The sequence below is a fragment of the Gopherus evgoodei genome, chromosome 1 (genome assembly GCF_007399415.2).
Source record: "Gopherus evgoodei ecotype Sinaloan lineage chromosome 1, rGopEvg1_v1.p, whole genome shotgun sequence".
Taxonomy (NCBI): domain Eukaryota; kingdom Metazoa; phylum Chordata; order Testudines; family Testudinidae; genus Gopherus; species Gopherus evgoodei.
This window is the reverse complement of record NC_044322.1, coordinates 237,012,835-237,034,332: the sequence shown is the minus strand read 5'-3', so window position 1 is coordinate 237,034,332 and position 21,498 is coordinate 237,012,835. Positions and strand designations below refer to the sequence as shown.

Genomic DNA, 21,498 nt, shown 5'->3' with positions numbered 1-21,498 from the left:
GCCTAGTGTTTTAGCTTTGTTGTTTCCTTGGACATATTTTATCCTTGGGAGGCCATATTGTTGCTATCACAGGCATTTGGTAATTTCTAATTTTTTCTTATTTAAGATGGTTTTCTTTCTCTTGGCTGTATTCTTCCTCTGAGATAGCAAAAAGAAAAAAGGGAAAGGGAACATCAGACAAAATTAAGCCACCTTTGGCCTGGTCTACACTACGGGGTTAGGTCGATTTATAAATGACCGCAAACACAACCAACCCCATTCCGTTGACCTAAAGGGCTCTTAAAATTGACTTCTATACTCCTCCCTGGCGAGAGAAGTAGTGCTAAAATCGACCTTGGTGGGTTGAATTTGGGGTAGTGCAGACACAAATCGAAGGTATTGGCCTCCGGGAGCTAACCCAGAGTGCTCCATCGTGACTGCTCTGGACAGCACTTTGAACTCCAATACACTAGCCAGGTAAACAGGAAAAGCCCCAGGAACTTTTGAATTTCATTTCCTGTTTGGTCAGCATGGTGAGCTCAGCAGCACAGGTGACCATGCAGTATCCCCAGAATCGCAAACAAGCTCCAGCATGGACTGAAAGGGAGACACTGAATCTGATTGCTGTATGGGGAGAAGAATCTATGCAGGCAGAACTCCTATCCAAAAGAATAAATGCAAATATATTTGCCAAAATCTCAAAGGGCATGTTGGACAGAGGCTACACCAGAGACACACAGCAGTGCCATGTGACAGTTAAGGAGCTCAGGAAAGCCTATCAGAAAACAAAGGAGGCAGTCGCTCCGGATCAGAGCCCCATACATGCCGCTTCTGTGAACAGCTGCATGCCACTCTAGAGGGGGACCCTGCTACTATCCCATCACTGTCCATGGACACCTGCAAGGAGGGAGTCTCATGGAACATGGAGGTGGATTTTGTGGATGAGGAAGAGGAGGAGGAGGAGGAGGAGGAGAAGAATGCACAGCAGGCAAGTGGTGAATCCATTTTCCCCGGCAGCCAGGAACTTTTCATCACCCTGGAGCCAATACTGCCAAGGCGGGATCCCCAATCCCGAAGCTGGGGAAGTGCACATTTGTAACTACAGTACAGGGTTTAAAAGCAACAGTGTTCATGGTCACCTGGTTGAAATAGGAGAATTATTGTAAGGGAACAGTAAAAGGACCCCGTTCATGCTGGGCTGTTTGGGCTTGGCTAAAAGGGATCATCCTGGAGAACAGCCACATGGTGAGGGGAGGAGAGAGGAAATCCTCTGAGAGAATAGCCACGCAGTGGGGTGGGGGTAGGTGCATGCTGCACATCTACCCAAATGCTGCAGCCCCTCCTTTTAAAAAGAAACCTAGCCCATTGCGTGCACTGGGATAGGGGGGCATTGTGAAGGTGTAAGAACCCAACCCAATTTTACTCTCCCTTTTTATCTCCCCCCAGGTGCAAATGTTTCTATGCTCCCTCTATCATTTCCATCTCTGCAGTTATTGCAGATTAGAAGATGAAAAAAACATGATGACATGATGACATGTTTTCGGAACTGATTCAGTCCTCCCGCACTGATAGGGCACAGCTTAATGCATGGAGGCATTCAGTGGCAGAGGTCAGGAAAGAATTGAGTGAGCGTGAAGAGCGGAGGCAGGACACGATGCTGAGGCTAATGGGGGAGCAAACGGACCTGCTGAAGCATCTGTTGGGGGAGCAAATGGACATGATGAAGCATGTGTTGGAGCTGCTGGAAAGCCAACAAGAGCACAGACCCCCGCTGCATCCACTGTATAACCACCAACCCTCCTCCCCATGTTCCATAGCCTCCTCACCCAGATGCCCAAGAATGCAGGGAGGGAGGCTCCCGGTACCCAGCCACTCCACTCCAGAGGATGACCCAAGCAACAGAAGGCTGTCATTCAGTTTCATTTTTAGTGTGGCTACAATAAACAATGTGGCCTTGTCCTTCCCTCCTCCCCCACCCCGCCTAGGCTACCTTCTCCGTTATCTCATTTTAAAAAAATTAATAAAGAAAGAATGCATGGTTTCAAAACAATAGCTACTTTATTTCAAAGGGGGGAGAGTGATTGTCTTACAAGGAATTAAAATCAAGAAAGGGGACAGGTTTGCATCAAGGAGAAACACATACAACTGTCACACCAAAGCCTGGCAAGTCATGAAACTGCTTTTCAAAGCCTCTCTGATGCACAGCACGCCTAACTGTGCTCTTCTAAGCACCCTAGTGTCTGACTGCTCAAAATCAGATGCCAGGCGATTTGCCTCAACCTCCCACCCCACCATAAACGTCTCCCCCTTACTCTCACAGATATTGTGGAGCACACAGCAAGCAGCAATAACAATGTTGATTGCGCTGAGGTCTGACCTAGTCATCAAACAGCGAGCTTTTAAACATCCAAAGGCACATTCTACCACCATTCTGCATATGCTCAGCCTATAGTTGAACTGCTCCTTATTACTGTCCAGGCTGCCTGTGTAAGGCTTCATAAGACATGGAGAGCAAGGAGTAGGCTGAGCCCCCAAGGATAACTATTGGCATTTCAACATCCCCAACGGTAATTTTGTGGTCTGGGAAGTAAATCCCTTCTTGCAGCTGCTTGGATCACAGCAGCCTCCACAGGAGACTTGCCCACTTCAAATTGATTCCTGACTGACCAGTAGTCAGGAGTTGCAAGCTTCTACAAGGCTATCGCCACTCGCTTCTCAACTGTCAGGGCAGCTCTCGTCTTGGTATTCCTGCGCTTCAGGGTAGAGGAAAGCAACTTACAGAGTTCCAGGAAAGTGGCCTTACGCATGAGAAAGTTTTGCAGCCACTGTGAATCATCCCATACCTGTAACACTATGCCGTCCCACCAGTCTGTGCTTGGTTGCCTGGCCCAGAATCAGCGTTCCACTGCATCAACCTGCCCCACTGCCGCCATGATGTCCCAATTGCCACAGCCCGTGCTTTCAGGAATGTCTGTGTCCATGTCCTCATCAAAATCCTCCTAGTGCTGGCAGCTCTTAGCCCGGTTCTGCATATACTCCAGGATAATGCGCAAGGTGTTTACAATGCTCACAACAGCAGCCGTGACAATGAGCTGAGCGGGCTCCATGCTTTCCATGGTATGGCATCTGCAGGAGAGCAGAGTTGCAGCGGAAGCGGTGGATGACGACGGTTAGCAGTCTTACTGCACCGTCTGCTGACAGCAGCACTCAGGAGGACCAGAACAGATCCCCTGAGCTTGTCCCTGGGGAGCCGGAGAGCAGAGTTGCAATGGAAACGGTGGATGATGACGGTTAGCACCATGCACATTTCAGACAACATGGAGAAATTTGCTGTTGAGACTGAGCTCATTTACAAGACCTCATTGAGCTCATTTAGCACAGACCTTCTACCTTCTAGGCCCCATACACACCCTCAGCTTGCCTGTAATTGCTCTGCTCCTACCAATCCACCTCAGTGCACCTCATACTCATAAGGACACAATTTTCCCCTTAGACTTGTGTTCAGCTAAGCTAATTTTTATAGTTAACCCCCTCTTCCCACAAGCATTCTTTTTCACAGAACCATTAGAAAAGATAGGAAATCTAAGTATAATGTACCAAACCTCCCAAATGAGGTACAATTAGAGGTGGCCAAGACTTGCAGCGGATTTGCTTTGCACAAAGCTTACTTTAGTATAGATCCCTGAAGGATTTCTTTTGAATTTGGGGTTTGATGTATCCAACAACTCAAAGTAAAACCATCAACTATCCTTGGTTTCCCATTAAAATCATGTGAAATCACGATGCATACCCATAAATCTGGTTAGGATTGCTCACTATTAAGTCTTAGCAAATCTCTCAATGATCCTGTTCTTGATATTAAATTTCTGGGAAACCCTAATGTAGGTGAGTTTTGCACGACTTTGAGTTTTATAACACAAGTTTTGCATTCATCAGTTGTTTCTCCAATGTGTTGTACATTACTTATAGTTTTTGCATGTGTGAAATTACCACTACACAACTGATTGCAAAACACATTCAAAACTCTGCAAAAGAATCAAGCCTACCAGACAAATGGTAGATCTACGTGGTGAACATGGATAGACTGGTTCACCTGCATTCCTAGCTCCAGCAAGCTTCTGGCTAAACTCATGCCTTTCCTTTAAGAATTCAATATCGAACTTAGTGTCCTTGTGGTATTACTGGTTTCCTCCCAGCAGTAACAATTCAACAGTTCAGCAGAGCAGAAAGCAGCCTAATCACCATGTTTGATCTCTCCAATTGTTCTGCAAACTAATTTACAGGCTGAACAAACAAGGTCATCAATGAATAACCAAAAAACAATAACCACCCCTCTACTAACATGCATCTTTGCACATACAGGATTCACTGCTAGTTTCAGCTGTTTCAAAGCACCAGTGACTCAGCATCCAGTGTTTTTAGTGCAGTGTTGTGTCCTGTTGTCTATATTAGCACCTCTGACCTAATTCATGAAACACAGCAGGCCGTAATTTAAGTGGTTGAGAAAGGGAGAGTGAAGGTTGAGTTGGTGGAAATTTTTTCAACAGAGCAGTTTTCATGCAAGAAACATTTAATGGGAATGTATCAATTTAGTGAAAAAGTATTTGAAAATTTCATTTTGACAAGGTTGAAGCGCTTCATTTCAACTTCAATATATAGTTGGTTCAATAGTTCCAATATTTATATATAAATATGGAAATGACCCTTTTGAAGGGCTACATATCAAAAAGGTTATTTCCATATTTCCCAAACTATTTTTCCCCAGAAATTTTGTTTTGTAGGAAAGTTTGAAATTTGGACTTTTTGCTCCAAATCGGGATGAAAGGGAAATTTCGGAATGTCAGGACTCCTTGCGGAAGGGAACTTCTGAGTGTTCCCCGGGCTGTTACCGTGTTGGGTGTGGAAGGGGGACTCTGGAGAGCCGCCCTGAGGTTTCTTTAAATTGGGCCGGGAAGCAGTAGAACAAAAGGAGAAGCCGATCCGTGCTTCCCACCACTCTTCTCCTGCTCCTCGTGGCGTCTTGGCCAAACTCTTGAGGGTGGTGTTTTGCTTTTTATTGCTCGCGCGCTCTCTCTGTCTGTCTGCGAAGCGGATGCTGCTTTCCAGTCTGCTCTCTCCACCCCGTAGCCCAGGTCCTGGGCAGAGCGCCAAGTGCAGGCGCAGCGCGTTGTACATCTCAACTGCTCCCCTCTGGTGACTGCACCTTCCAGCGCGCGCTGCAGCTGCAGCTGCAGCAGTCGGGGGAGAGGGGAGGGTGCTGTCATCGCAACCCACCGCCAAATAAATCCAAGGGGGGCGGGGGAATGGCAGCAAGATGCAATATCTGCCATAGCGCAGGCGGCGTGTGACCGCCATGCGGGCGGCTCCGGCGGACTGACTAGCGCTCTGTTCCTGCTGCCTCCCACCCACAGCCCCTCTTCCTCTGCACGTACAGAGCGGCCCCCGGCTTGCGAGCGCACGCGGTGAGTGGAGCGAGGGGGTGGGCGCCTCCGCTCGTGTCTGTAGCGGGCACGTTCCCGCAGAGCCTCCCTGCGCGGCTGGGTGGGGGGGCCAGGCTCCGCGTGGCTACGAACGGCGGGGGAGCTGAGCTGAGCTGAGCTGAGCTCCCCTCTCCTCCACCCGGGCATTGCTCGGAGAGAGTCCAGGCAACTGGGATCCACAGAGAGAGGACCCCCGCACCACCACAGCTTCGGCCAAAGGCATCAGGAGCAAGGCAGAGGGGGCGATGTTTGGAAGGGGATCGCTCTGCATTGATAGGCGCTGCTGGTAGGTGGTTGTTTTGTCCGATGTGTGACTTGTAGCTATTCTGAGGGGTGAAGAGTTGAAATGGGAATTGCCTGAATGGCCCGCAGCAGGGTGAGTGATGCCAGTTTAGGGCTATTAAAAGCAAACGCCGCTGCATAACTTATTGTAGCTTCATCCCTGCGCATGCAGGTCTCATCAACAACATGCACCTTTGAGTGACAACGGCGTCCAGCCCCACCCTAAGCCCACCAGCTACAGTGGTCCTGTGATTTCTCTTGGTAGGGTTATCCTGAGTTACTGTACATTTCTGATTGGTAACAGGTTCACCTGAGGATATAGACACGAGGCACTAGGCTAGGGGAACTTTGATAAAATGAAATAAAACGATCTGGTTTGAACAAGGAAATGTTTTGGTGCGGTCAACAATGGTCTCTAGGGAGATGGATTGATTTTCCAAACCCCGGAGACCCACTGAAGGCAAATACATAAATTGCACCTGTATGTATCCCTTCTCAAGGGATGACTTGTTAAATACTTGGAAATCACCTAATTGTAGCACAGTTAGCAGGACTTTAGACAACCGTCTGTTGTTCAGTGAGATAGACTTGGGTATTGGGAAAAAGTAGTTTTGATCTTTTTTTTTTCTGAATCATTTATTTCTCCAGAAAATCAGAAAAACAAAACACCTTTTTTTCCCAAGTGGAAACTACATTTTAGCTGAAATGTAGTGGGAATTCCTAGTCTATTCCAAGCTATGCTTAAAAACTAATATATAGTCTAGTGGTTTGATGATAAGGGTGGTATCTCTAATGTGTTTATTGACAATGTTTAAGTTTTTTTGAAATACACTGTGCAATAGAAAATAAAGCAATAGCATTGTGAAACCCCTATAACTTAGCCATTTAATATACATTTTAATCTATTTTAACATTCTCGTTTTGGTGGCTTTTTAATAGTAAGTATACCAAGTAAAGAGTTTTAAATTAGAGAGATTTATAAAACCTTTATACATTAACTAACATTGTCTTAGAGATATTCAGCAAGATTTCTGGTTAATATTTCTGTGCATTCTATTATGTACAGTAAAACATAGTTTTAGTTGTTGCTTTCCCAATACGTTTCTGTCAATGCTAGGTTGATATTTAGCCCTCGTATTTGCTTGCCAACATAATGTTTTAACATATCATATGAATATAGAATTAATGTATTTGCTGTCACCTTTCACATCAGAGATACATATCTAAGATGTAACTTGAGGCTGATACACAAAAACATAGTAGTTTTGTCCCAATAACATTCTTCTTTTAACTGAATTTGACTATAAAATTATCTTCAGTGGGTCAGCTCCTGTAATCTTTATCCACATGAGTGAGATCTATATGCATGAGCAGGAATTCACAGGATGGGGTTGTATATTTCCATTTTTGTGTGTGCAGTTATTGATAATTTTGACAAGTTATAACATCTGATAATTTTATGCAGGTTGAGTTGTTTAATACTCTTCAAGACCACATTAATTTGGTGAATGTCTGTGTTTTAGTATCGTGAAATCACCAATAGCAGACAGCCTTGGAAAGGGCAAAAAGTGCATCAAGGAAATGATTTAGCCTTTATGGTGTTCATAATTTCCAGCCAGCATGCTTTTAAGCATTTCATTTTAAATTACAGGAAACAATCAGTGATTGCATTTACTGGCACAATGTTTAATAATCAAAAGATACAACCTGTAATAGTCTAAAAGTAAAGTGTTGATGCTTAATTTAGGACCAATGGTGAGAGAGAAGATGAAAGGTAAGAAGCCTTTTATCCATTGGGGGGGAGAGGGGGAAAGTCAGTTGATTGATTAGCCATTTTTCTTGAAATTGGAATTAATTGAGTAGTGCAATATAAATCAGCTATCATAGTCAATACGTGTGGATTTTCAGGATATAGTGGGATTAATGAATTATAAAGGTGTACTATAGCCACCGAGTTCATGGAAGGTCTAGTGAGAGTGCTCCTTTTTCATTACTACATCTCTTAGGTAAAGAAAAGCATATCTGAAATTTAATTCCAGAACTAAATTGAACAATACACATTATTTTATAGTTTCCCATAGTAATCTATTAATATTTTACTTATTATGAAACATGGATTGATTGGGATGTCATGTTTGTACCCCTCCCTGCTGAATGGATAACTTGATGCTTAGTCTTCCGTTCTCGCATTAATAATCTAATTATAGGAAGAGACTGGAAAGAATATTGAATGAAAAGTTGTTCCAAGTGGACTTGCAGAGGAAGTCACTTTAAAGTAGAACAATATTTTAACAATTCTGGCCATAACTGCTTATCCACAATCAGGGCCAGATTTTCAAAACAGCTCTGCTCCTATTTTAGCACCAAAATAAATGGCCAGATTTTCAAAAGAATTCCTCATGTTATGTTCCGAGCCCTCTCTTTTTTTATTTTTAAATATGGCCATAAGTGCCACAATCCAAGCTCCTCAGTGTAGTACAGAATTTGGCTCCAATTTGTGGGTGTTTTGCTCTTGAAAAACTGCCCCAAGCTTTTTTGAAAATCTGATCCCACAGTTGTAATCAATTTCCCCCCTTTACTAATATGTATTCTGGAGGAGACTCTTTTTTTAACAGGAGGTAGAATTGTAGGAGTAAAATATAGCAGCTGTAAAGAGAGCCAGTAAAAGTATTCTAATTTTTTATGCGGAAAGCCAGCAGATTTAATGTTCTATAGCTATACGATAAATGCTTGTGAAAAAATATTAGAATTGTAAATAGAAAATGTAAGTAGCGCTTAATCGCTGAACAAAAATAATAGATAATGAGAAAAATAGTTTTTTCCTGCTTTAACTATACATTTGAGGGAATGTTATAAAGGATAATTATTGGAAAAAAGATAGACTGATCCAGATCCTGAAACAATGCCAATTTAGACCAACAAAGGTTCTGGCCTAGTTTGAGTTTTCTTCGCTTTAGAGCAGTGGTTTTCAACCTTTTTTCATTTGGGGACTCTAAATGGTTTCAAATGGAGGTGCTGATCCCTTTGGAAATCTTAGACTTAGGGTATGTCCAGACTATCCGCCGTATCGGCGGGTAGCGATCGATTTTTGGGGGATCGATATATCGCGTCTCATCTAGACATGATATATCGATCCCCGAACGCGCTCCCGTTGACTCTGGAACTCCACTGGAGTGAACGGCGGTAGCGGAGTCGACACAGGGAGCCGCGGATGTCGATCCTGCACGGTGAGGATGGGAGGTAAGTCGGAATAAGGTACTTCGACTTCAGCTAGCTGAAGTTGCATATCTTACATCGACACCTCTCCCTGCCCCACTGTAGACCAGGCCATAGTCTGTGGACCTCCAGGGATTTGCGGACCCCAAGTTGAAAACCACTGCTTTATTAACTAGGAAAACTGATGCTCTAAACTAGCAAAACAAAAAAAGATGTGGCACCTCTGAAGAACAAAACTGAGTATTTTCACTACATAATGGGAAAGCTTTAGAAATTATGGAACAGATTCTGATCTCACTTATCCCCCTGTAAATCACAGTGAGGTCTACTGTGAAATTACTCTACATTTATACTGAGGTAAGTGAGTTCAGAACCCAGCCCTTCCTATGGAGAACTAGCATAGTTACATTAGAAGTAAAGCCACTGGGTCCTATTTTGATCTCACTGAAACCAGTTTTAAACTGATTTAATACCATTATTATCTGCAGGCCAGTTTCTTCTGGTTTACCTTCATGTAAGTAAGATCAGGAATTATTTAAAAAGTTCTGGTCACAATGACTTGATCATTTGTACTCTCTTTATTTTTAAGGTTGCATTAATTTTTAAGGTTGCATTAATGTTTGCTGAATGACGAGAAATTATCTGCCTACATCTGTGATCCAGTAATTAATCAGAACTCACTGACACTATGCACAATGAACAGAAATGAAAATTCCTTATTGCATGTCTGGAAGTATGTCCTCTGTGTGGTGGTTGCTTTTTCTATAACTTGTTTGTGGCATGAAGATTAATTAGCTAATTCTCTTGGAAGATGAAAAATGTAATATTAGGATAACTATAATTCAGAATTGTTATTAGTTTTTATTAAGGGAAACTGGTTGTGTATTCACTGGTTTGAAGATCATAATTTATCAGGCTACAGATGATTGTTAAAGGATGTTTAAATTTTGTATTGAAGTGTGTGCAGAATGGCCGGTTGATGTCCTCCACAGAATCAGACCATTAATAAGGACCAGCTTGTTTCTAAACCATCTGGTGCTTTTGGAATTTGTCTGTATGGCATGGGGGTAGAATGGAGTTGAAAGGGGGAATTGTGGTGTAAGGTAAGGTTCTATCCTTATTCCTTTAAACCACCGTGCAAATATATTTGCATTTCGAGTTTCCAGGCAAGCCAAAATGTAGGACTAGTATTGAATGCTAAATGAAATCTGACAGCTAAATCAGAACATGCCACATAATGATCTTGGGATTTCCTTACTTGAATAATCTTTCTGAAAATTTTTGCTTGGAATGAATATAGTCTTGTTTAAAAGCTAGTTTAAAACAATGGCAGGTGGAAAAAATGAGACTAGAATTTTATTCTGTTTAAAATCTTTCTCCTCTTCAAAGGTGTTTACACCTTCGTTACCTTTCCTGTCTGAAAAATAGGGGTAATGATACTAACCTCTGTGGCAAAGCCCTTTGAAATCTACTGATGAAAAGCAACATATATGTGCTGTATTGTTTGTTTGTTTGTTTGTTTTGTTTTATTTATTTCCTTGTGATTGCTGGAAGATTCGCACAGGTTGTAGAAATGAAGACCCATCTTTGCTCATCAGTCAGTCATATAGTGCAGACAGCCACAATGCACTCCTTTGTGTTGATCAGGCTGAAACTCAATCTGCCTGAGAGACTGAAGGATGATTTGAAGCTTATTTTGAGTAGTGAGAGATACATCACTACATAAAAGCTCTTGCTCCGTATGCGTGCACAAATGAAGCAGCAAATTTTTATGAGAAACTTGGTGGTGTATCTCCTAGATAAGAATAATGTTTCTTTGCAATCTTGCCACCATCGTGCAAAAACCAAGATGGTGACATTGAAAAGGGTCCGTTTTGCTCTTTCATGCTCAGAACTTCAGTCTGTGGATATTTCCATTGAGAAACAACATAGAGAGACCTGAAGTGAACTTAAGGGTAGAAATAAAGGCACAAAAATAACATTTGAGGAAAATTAACACACATACTTAATGTGAGGGAATACCTTGGGAAATAATAGTACTGAAAGAGTCCTGAGGGTTATAACGGAGAACAAATTAGACCTGAGTTTGCAATACAATATGGTGGCAAAACAGGCCAATGCAATTTTCCATCACATCATTATTATGAACCTGAGGGACAACAGGCTCTCCGGGTTTTGAGTGGATGCATTTAGGACACCATGTTAAATTCAGAGCACCTGAAGAAACTAGCAAAGTGAAGGCATTTGAAAAAAGGTCAATAACACTGATTAGGGGACTGAAGGGACTGATTTATGAGGAAAGATTAAAAAATGAGTCTGTATAGATTGACTAAGGTGATTGAGCGGAGGCAGGGACTTTACAGTTTTGGATATAGATACTAAAAATAGAGAGAAATTATTTAGCATTGTATAAGGGGATATAATTAAGATTAATGGGCTAAAAAAGAAAATTTAACTTGAATGTCAGAAAAGCTTCCAGACATGGTAATTATTCAGCTGTGGAATAGTCTTCTGAGGGAAGTGGTGGTAACATCATTGCTTGGGATATTTAAAAGTAAACTGCATAGAACTCTGGAAAATATACTGTAGGTAATAATAGAATCCAATGTAATGACACTCCTGGCTAGGTCATCTTTGGGGACTAAGCTGGAATCTCTGTATCTAAAAGTATAAGCCTCTACTGCTTGAGCTAAATGACCAGATTCACTAACTTAGAGGGAGTGGTAGACTCAAACATCAATAGGTGGCCTAATGAGAGACACGGTATCATGATGCGTCAGTGTGGGCAACGCTTGCAGAAGGAGGGAGATGGAGGGGGATGAACAAATAGATATAGAAAATATCTAACTCCTAAGGTCCTGTGTCTCAACAAATGTATGTTTGCTTATATAGCTGGCAATTAAAATAGGTGTCATTACTCCATATAACAAATATTGCCTCATCATGTGTCTCCATTTGGTTTTCATTGGTGGGGGAAGGAAAGGGGAAAAGAAGACGCTATATAATGAGTGGTTATTGCAGGTCAGGATTGAGATACACAATGATTCTATTATATCCTTTGCCCCAAGTAGAATTCTATCACCTGAAAAAAATCTAGAAAGTCACTGTTTCTTGACCATCTTACTCCTTCAGGTTCCAGCCAGTAATGGCAAAAGGAGTTGAGTGATACTGTTGGATGATACCTTTTCCTTTGTTGATTCCTTTATAAATTAATCTTTGTACACTTGCTGAAACTTGAGAAGCAACCCTGACAGAGTCAGACATTCCAAGGCCAGAAGGGCCCACTATCATCATCTAGTCTGATTTCCTGTATAACACAGGCCACAGAATTTTCCCAAAATAATTCCTGGAGCAGATATTTGGAAAAACATCCAATCTTGATTTAAAAATTGTCAGTGGCAGAGAATCTCCTCCATGAGCTTTGCAATTGTTCCAGTGGTTCATTACTTTCACCGTTAAAAATGTACACTGTATTTCCCATCTGAATTTCAACCTCCAGCCATTGGATCGCGTTATACTTTCTATGTTAGATCGAAGAGGCCATTATTAAGTATTTGTTCCCCATATAGATAGACTATTTAGACTCCTCTCCAGTTTTACAGAACCAGATGTTTCAAAATGTTAGTTAAGAATCCAAAGGTTGATTCTAGTCTTTTTGAGCTTTGTCTATATGGATCAAAATTGGCTTTACATTATGCTTCTGAAATAAATTCTCTAATTTATATAATCCCACTCTGAGTCAGTTTTCCACTGCACAACTTGTCCTTTTTATTATTATCAAATAATTACCCTGGGTAGACATGCTCTTAAGTGTTTGTTTGTATTTGACTTTGTTTTATATTAGATTTTGCTGTCTCTCTTTTTTGCATGTCTTACTGTGGGATTTGTTGATTCTGCTCCAAGGTAATTTTATGGCCACTAATATTGTGTATAGCTATGCATGCAAGATAACAAGCTAGGGGTAACTGGAGTGTATTATTTCAAAGTGTAAAATGATTGTCATGCAGTCAGGAAGAAAATTTTCCATTCTTTGTACAGCATCGCACAACTTATTGGATGCATTGTGGGTTTCTTTAAATTTCTTTGAAGCCTCAGGACTGGCCCGGCCAGAGACAGGATACCAGACTATATAGCAAATTGTATATTCCTGTGTCTTATGGTATTTTAGAGGCAATTTTTTTGGCATTGGTAATATACTGTTATCTGTCTTGCCCGCTGTCTGCTTTTATTGAGTCAAGTGGATTCCGCTTCCTTTCTTGGGAGTAGTCAACAGCAGCTTTGGGAGATGTGGAATGGATATCACCGTGGTATGACTTACTCTCCCTCATATGTTGAAGTTCAGTGGCTCCCATTTTGCTAGGTCTTGTGAAGATTTGTGAAGAACTCATGAGTTCTAATCCCATCTCTCTGATGGATTTACTATGGGACATGAGATTCTGATACCCTTACTCACGTTGGGATATCTTGGACTTCAGTGCAGTCAACTGAGAAGTAATATACTAATCAATATGAGTACGAATATCAGAATCTGGCCCTTAAGATATCTGAATCTGGCCCTTCAGGTGGTCCAATAAAAGATATTATGTCACTCACCTTGTCTCTTTTATATCCCGGGGCCGGCATGGATAGAACACTGCATGCAATTTTCCTACCCAATAGGAGTGCTTTAGGTTTAATCAGTGAATATTTGCACAGCACTTTAATAATGTAAAGAGCTAAGTGTTTGTCTCTTTCCATGCCATAATTACTACTTCCCCCGTCCCTTTTGTAACATTCTGTTTGCATTAGTATCTGATACTTTCCCCTTATATAATTCAACAGACAATGCATGTAGAGTGGATTCCTTCTTTGCTGATTATTTATTGTGGATCTCAGGGCTGTTAGCTGAGGAAGACATATACTGGTCTTTAGGAATGGAAGGGGAAATCATCCAATTTAGAGAGAGGTCATATTATAACATCTGAATAAATTGCACACCAATGCTGCTCTTTTACAAAAACAGATCTCATTTCCTATGGACATTTGAAATTCTAAAGAGTCTAAGCAGACAGGGTGTACCTTTCATCTGTCTGCTTAGGTTATGATGAGATGCTTATTCTCACACACATTTTCGTAACTCTCTCATCCTAGTGACTGGCTGGGGAATGCTTAGGCATAAGTATTCCCCTACTGTGGTCTAGCTTGATTGTTTTGGGTTGTTTTTTTAATAGCTTATCTTGTTAAAGGAGATCAAATTTTACAATGATAAGATGAAAATTACTGGTATGCACACTGATCTCCCTTTGCTGCATATTCTTGTGAGGGATTTGGAAGGTTCCATGGCCTGAGTTATGCAGAAGGTCTGACTAGAAGATCATAATGGCCTTAAAATATATGAATCTATGAAATCATAAACGATTATATAGGTCTGCTAACTTTACTGATAATTGCCTTGTTGAGCCTGAACTGCAAGGTGTATGGTGCATTCTGTATCCAGTCACTGGAGGCTACTGTCTGGATTATGATTTCCTTATTCAGACTCACAGTTTCAGGTGTAGAAACAGAGATGCTTGAGCCCAAGCCCTCTTCTCATCACTCCACGCTTGTTTATTCTTCAGTTTTGCATTACAGATATGCTTTTATTATAGAGAGAGAATATGATTCCATTGAGATTTGTTTTCATCGGTCAGTATTAGCATGTCCTTTTAAAAGGACAATAGAAAAACCCTGTAAGTATTTTGCATTTGCATGCTCTTGACCAAATTCTGTGCTGCCTAGAACCCTATACAGGCCTATTGACTTTAGTGGAATTTTATAAAATCTAAATTAGTGCAGAACATGCTTTGTGGCTAGAGGATGCCTATGCTGTGCTGGTGCACTTGGTGGGAAGAATGAGGAGGGGGTCTGCTGCTCTCCTGATTCATTCACTAGCAACTCCAGAGGGACATTTCTGGGCCCCAGCCAGCTACTGTGGGTGCCGCCATCACCAGTATATGCTAAATGGGGCACACACTGCTCCTTTCCATAATAGTGGTGAAATGCACCCCATTGCACGTCTGGTATATTCTGCCCAGTCTTTCAGGATCCCCAGAGCAGTGGACACATCTAGTAGAGATCCTGCTGTACCTCACTGCACTTACAAGGGAAGGATTTGGCCCATAGGATGCCAAAAGGAAATGACACATCTTTTAAATCTGGTAAATTGAGACTGGGGTTAATACTCGTTTTCACTGCTCAGCAGTGCACAGACAGAAGGAGGCTGCTTGATCTAGTGTGCTAATACAGCCTTCCATCCTGGATTGTCTATGCAAATTCACACTTAGATAGCAAGGAGCTATGAGCTAATATGGTTTTAGTTTAGGTTTTTTTGTTGGGGGGGGGCATTTGTCCATATAAAACCACCATATTGCTGGCAGCCAGTGTTCCACGAAAAAATCCTACATTGGAACTATAGGAGTGTCATGCGTTGGGAGAACCAAGGGTCACTTGTAGAGTTTAGTATGTGCAGGGTATGTCTTCGGTATGTATGTGTATTTTTAGGCAGTGTGGCTTAGTGGGCTGAGACTCAAGAGACCTCAGTTCTATTCTGGTTCTGACACTGGCTTGCTGAGTGACGTTGGACAAGTCACTGCACCTCTGTGCCTCAGTTGTTCCATTTGTGAAATGGGGATAATGATACTGACCTCCTGTATAAACATCTTTAAAATCTACTGATGACAAGCACCATATGAGAGCTAGCTGTTGTATGTGGGGTACTGGCACAACACCTGTTTGTGCTGCCACTAGCTCTAACTATTGTTACCTTGTTCCTGGACACCAAAGTCACATGCCCACATGTAAGTAAATGACTCACAGACTTTAAGGTCAGGAGGGACCATCATGATCATCTAGTCTGACACACCTTTAGTTTAGGCTTGATGTTTAACTACATCATATCTGCCAAGCTGTATTTTGTAAATTCTCCTGTCTGCCTCTATGAATAGGGCAGTAACACAGTGAATGTTGTTAACCTGGCAGAGTGAAGAACAGGAAATACAATGGAATTAGTGTATTTTGGAGAAAATGATGACATGTCAGGAGGTACAGTATGCTGTTCTGAAAGCTAGGTGAAAGCATAATGTGACTGGGGAATTGTCATGCTTTAAAAAGTCTGGGACAACTTTTTAAGAAAGAGATAATTGCTTGGTTGAGCTTTAACAACAGCCCTGTGTTTTGTTGACTCTGTAACAAAGCCCATATTTTTCTTCTTTAAAAATATAGTAAAAAGCCTTAGGCATAGTAGTGACACAGGTTCCTTGGAGAGACTTCAGAACAGCAGTCAGTTTAATTTTTCATTTATTTCCCTTGCTTATTAACAAGAATCCATTTATAGTCCTGAGGGTGTTGGTGTGCAGCCTCTCTGAATTGTTGATTTGGCTCTGCATTGCTAATGATGCTGGAGATGCATGTAGTTTAATTCCGAAGCTGCTAAGAAAGATTTTAATGGGCTGGGGGACACAAGTGCTGTGTTGTAAGGGTGCTGAGAAACCGCTGGAGTTGGGGTAATCTGAATATATGCTGTGCTGTGTTAGATTCTCTCTCTGTAGAATACTACCTTTTTGTGTTTAGAATATCTATGTGCATTATTCAATTTTATATTGTTTTGTACAGGGACCTTAAGCAGAACTGTGTGCCCTTTTTTCTTTTGGTTGCTTATGTTGGAAATTCTACACCAGGAGTTCTCAAATTGGGGGCCGGGACCCCTCAGGCAGTTGCGAGGTTATTACATGGGGGGGGTCGCGAGCTGTCACTCTCCACTCCAAACCCTGCTTTGCTTCCAGTATTTATAATGGTGTTAAATATATAAACAAGTGTTTTTAATGGATAAGGGGGAGTTGCACTCAGAGCTTGCTGTGTGAAAGGGGTCACCAGTACAAAAGTGTGAGAACCCCTGTTCTAGTACCTGGTGCTGGTGTTGATGTCACACGCACTGGTTGCTGCTGCTGATCTGTGTTTTATTTCCTGGTAATCTGCTTCTTTCCATTCCAGCATTGTAGATGACTTTAGTAAGGTTTTGTCCTTTTTGGGTATACTTATCTGTTGTCAATTTTATGGAGGTGCGATGGCGTAGCAATATAAATGATAACACCATGTGAATTAGGATGCCAGGTCAGTCTTGTGTGTTTTGTTAGGGATTGTCGTCAATAGACTTTCATGCTTCATATTATTAAACAAGTTTGTAAAGGCTAGTCTGGACACTGCCCACCTGTTTGATCCAGTTTTGTTCTTTATCCTATGCTGATCCCCGGGGTTAAAATGTATTATTTGTAGCCTTGAGGAAACATGTGGATAGTGTCCACACTAGTATTTACAAACATGTGACCTAGAGCTGGTTGGAAACCTGATTTTTCATTTCACAGGTAATTCTGTGACTCAAAAAAAAAATTTCCATTCTGAAACGAGGGAGGAGGGAAATTAAAATTTCCTGCAAAAAGCTATTCTGAAATAAATTAGCTTTGGTCAGTTAATACAATTTCATTCCAATTTCAACTATTTTAAACTTACAAACAAAAAAAATATATACAAACCAATGAATTTCATTTTGAAAAGTTGTTTTGAAAAAAAACCCAAAACCATTCCATTTTGACATTATGGAAATCCTTTGTTTTGTTTTTTCTGAACAATCTTTTGTCAAAATTGAGAAGTCTTCAAATGTTTTGGCTTAGATGAAAACAGCACTTTTTGTCAAAAAAAACTGTTTTGATAGATTTTCTGACCAGCTCCAGTAATAACTACACTGAGTTAATTGGCAGTCAGTTAATACAAGGTACAAAAGTCTAGTGAAGACGAAGAGAGATACAAAGTGGGTGAGGTAATATATTTTACTGGACCAGCTTCTGTTGGTGGAAGTTAGAGGCTTTTGAGCTACAGACCTCTTGTTCAGTGAAGACAAGTCTTAAGTCCCTGGCAGTTGGGGCAATGACCCCAGGCTCTGGGAAGGAAAGGTACAACATCCATTGCATTTTATGACCTCCTAGAAACCAGCTTGGATTGCTAGCTTTACATATTGATCTCATTAAGATACCTGTGATCATGTTAGTACCTTAGAAGACGGTCAGTAAGAGACAGAGAATTCTAATTTGTTTAATGTACACGTAGCTCCTATTTAGATTATAGCTCTGTAAGGCAGAGTCTGTCGTTAATCTATTTTTGTACAACAGCTAGTAGAGTTAGGCCTTGATCCCTCATTGGGAAATCTAGTGATACTGTTAATCAAATAAGTACTAATAATATTACACCTCTATCCTGATTTAATGCGACCTGATATAATACGAATTTGGATATAACACGGTAAAGCAGCTCTCTCAGGGGGCGGGGCTGTGCGCTCCGGCGGATCAAAGCAAGTTCGATATAATGCGGTTTTCACCTATAACACAATAAGATTTTTTGGCTCCCAAGGACAGTGTTATATCGGAGTAGAAGTGTATTTGTTTGGCTTTCTTTTGGATGATCAAATACAGCTGCTGTCTGCGGCCCACGGATCGTATAATGACTGCAGTAATATGTAGAGTGAACCGTCAGTGGGTTTGATTCATCACTACATTTCTTCTGTTTAACACCAATGTAGTTCCACTAAAATGATGTAAGACTGAAGTAATGTAACAATGAATCAGCCCAATTAAGTCCTACTGCCAGATAGACGGCAAGACCCAAATTTAGCATCTTTGGGCAATCACGTAGCAGACCCAACTCTAATCCTTCCAATTAACTGAATCAAGAGTTCCCAGTAACTTTGTCACCCTACATTTTTTTTCTTGTTTTGGTTTGATTGTGGATCTTCATTCCTAATTCCAGAGATGGGTCTTTTCCATTTAAATTTCGCTTGAAAAATTACAAAAAGAAATCAAACAAAAGCTGAAGGTCTAGGTGAGAACATGACACGTTAATTTAATTGATACATTATTGCTCTGTTTTGCTTTCTTCTACATTCAATTCAATCTCCTCTGCCACAAAAACAAACAAAGTGGAGGAGTGTACAGTATTCTATGAATGATAGCAACACAACAGAATCAATTTTTGATAATAGTGAGTATTGTGAAAGTCGTGCTCATTTTGTGACATGAGTGCCAAACTGAATAGTCATCCCCTGTTCCGCTGCTTGGATGTCATCCTGCTCCCATTGAAATGAAGGGTCAAAAATGGAAAAATTCCCATTGGATCCAACACACTTTTTGTGAAACTGACTTGCTGCAAAGAAGTACAAAACATGCAAGTGGGGATTTATTTTAAGACAGTATTTATAAGTATGTCTTCAAAATTACCCATTTCTAGATGCTGAGAATGTTTGAAAGAAAAAACGGGGAGTGGGAGGGAGCAGAGCTCTGGTGTTAATTTCAATGACTCATCCATCAGAAACATTTCTGTCCAAACATCGAGGGTGTGCTCCATCCATTTACTTTGAAGAGCCAGTCTGGCTAATACATTCTTGGGAAAAAAGCATTCTTCTTGTTGGCTAGGGATACTGGATTCTGGAGATAAGAGTGCCTAACTCAAGAGAGAGGATTTCTTATTCAGGAAGAAGTAAATTGGCCTTTTCACTGCATTCAAAATGCATGTCTCCAGTGTGCTTGCTTGCTAACTGACTGCTGCAGCATCTGATTTACTATGCTCTCATGGCTCCTTGGCTGTTCTCTCTATTGTCAGATTTAATGATGTGTGTTTTGTGAACACATCTCATATTTTACCAGAGGACTCAGCAGTTCTCTTCAATCCACCAAATCTGCTCACTTCAGGTCAGATTTTCCCAGGAAGAAAGTCAAATGAAGTAAAAATGGGGAACAGATTTGTATAATCAATATTTGCTGCAATTTTTAAACATTAAAGGTGACCCACAAAGGAAATTAAATGGGCTTGTGTCCCGCTATTATTTTTTCTTGTGATGTACAGCGAAGACCTGAAAAAATTAGTTTTCTTTTTTTCTGTTTGTTTTTTTACATGTGAAATGCAGGTCCTGTCTAGGATGTAAGATTCTATGACTGTGTTAGCCAGAGGGAGCTACAGTGTAAGCAAGGCTCCTGAGTTGTCAGCCTTTTTAAACAGTGCTTTAGCTAAGCTTTCTGTTTTGCATACTGTTGGCCAAATTCCATGCCACCTTGTACTCCATGTAACCCTACTAATGTCAGTGGAGTTGCTTATCTGCTCAGAATGGTGCCAAAAATTATTCTGGCCTTGTCTTTGCTGCGACTCTCATCAGTTTTAATCCCACTTGTTTGTTTGTTTGGCTTGCTAGTATTTTGCATCTGTCGATTTATTTAATTCAAAGACTAATTATCATTTTGAAGAAGGCATCTTTGTTAAAGATTCACAACCCTGCCTTTTAGTTAAGGCATGAGAGCTACCAGATTTCATCCAATTGATTCTCCGGTAAAACCAAGAGAAGAGCTGACATTCCTGATATTTTTAAGGTTAAAAAAAATAGGCAGAAAGAACAAACTATAATAGCTTAATTAGTTAAATAAATAACCCATCTTTCAGACTTTTTTTATATATTATATGATGCAAACTTATGGTTTTTGCAGCCATTTGTGAGTCACCTTCAAAGGATGATGAAGAGTGAATGGTGAAAATGCTGCATTTGGTTTGCATGGGAATTGAACAGTAACAAATAATAAATACCAGTGATGATGATGATTTCTATGCCAAAAACCTTTTGTTTTACATATAGGAGGTATTGATCTGATTATGTGCATTGGGAGTTTCCAGTTGATATTTCACGTTTCAGTTTTGACCGTATAAAGCCCCAAATGTCTTAAGACCTACCTTCCTGACAGACTGCCTCTTTCATACTAACATAATCAGAAACTCAAGCTATATCTAATATGGCTCCCATTCCCATAGTATATGAAGGCCTCACAATCTTTAATGTATTTATCAGGGGTGTTGTGAGGATAAAGCATTGTTATTCCCATTTTACAGATAGGGAAGTGAGGCACAGTGTTGCTAAGTGACTTGCCAGTGGTCACACAGGAAGCTTGTGGCAGAGCAGAGACTTGGACCCAGGTCTTCCAAGTAGGAGGCTAGTGTCCTCACCACTGCTCTGTCCTGCTTGGAAACCTTACTGCTCTTTATACAAGAAGGGACTGTTGGATAGGCAGCGGCATTGGAACAGTTTTTATAGTGGAGGTGCGGAAAGCCATTGAACAAAAGGATAAACCCTATATGATGAAAACCACTTCAAGCCAGGCGGTGCTGCTGCACCCCCAGCACCCTTAGTTCCAGCATCCTTGTGGCTTGGTGTTTTTTGTGAGGGCCTCAAAGCTTCAGAATTCTTTGCCACCTTGTTCTGAAACAACTGTAATCTGATGACTTGAGGACCTCTGGGGCATGCTATTAAGCCATTTCCTCCACAAACATTTGAAAATGGGGGGAAATTGGAAGGTGGGAAAGGGTTAATTTGATCTTCTGGGTTGTCTCGTTTGCAACAACTTTACTGCTATGCTTTAGTTATATTTGGGTGTTAATTTTGTTATATTTTTAAGTTATATACCTGCAGCATATGAAGAGATGCTTTTGTTTTAGTGTG

At 41.0% G+C, this 21,498-nt stretch overlaps 1 protein-coding gene across 3 annotated transcripts in view; it reads left to right on the top strand.

Annotated features, from left to right (window-relative positions):
* Window positions 1-4,060: 4,060 nt before the first annotated feature.
* The window catches only part of PRR5 (proline rich 5), a 143,899-nt gene continuing 126,461 nt past the window's right edge, over window positions 4,061-21,498 (top strand). For 2 of the 3 annotated variants that reach the window (XM_030539852.1, XM_030539866.1), the window contains exon 1: window positions 4,061-5,441. The gene's annotated coding sequence lies outside the window, so the exon portion shown is untranslated. Of the gene's footprint in view, window positions 5,442-5,553; window positions 5,746-21,498 lie in introns of those variants that run through there. The other variant, XM_030539860.1, reaches the window with a different exon arrangement.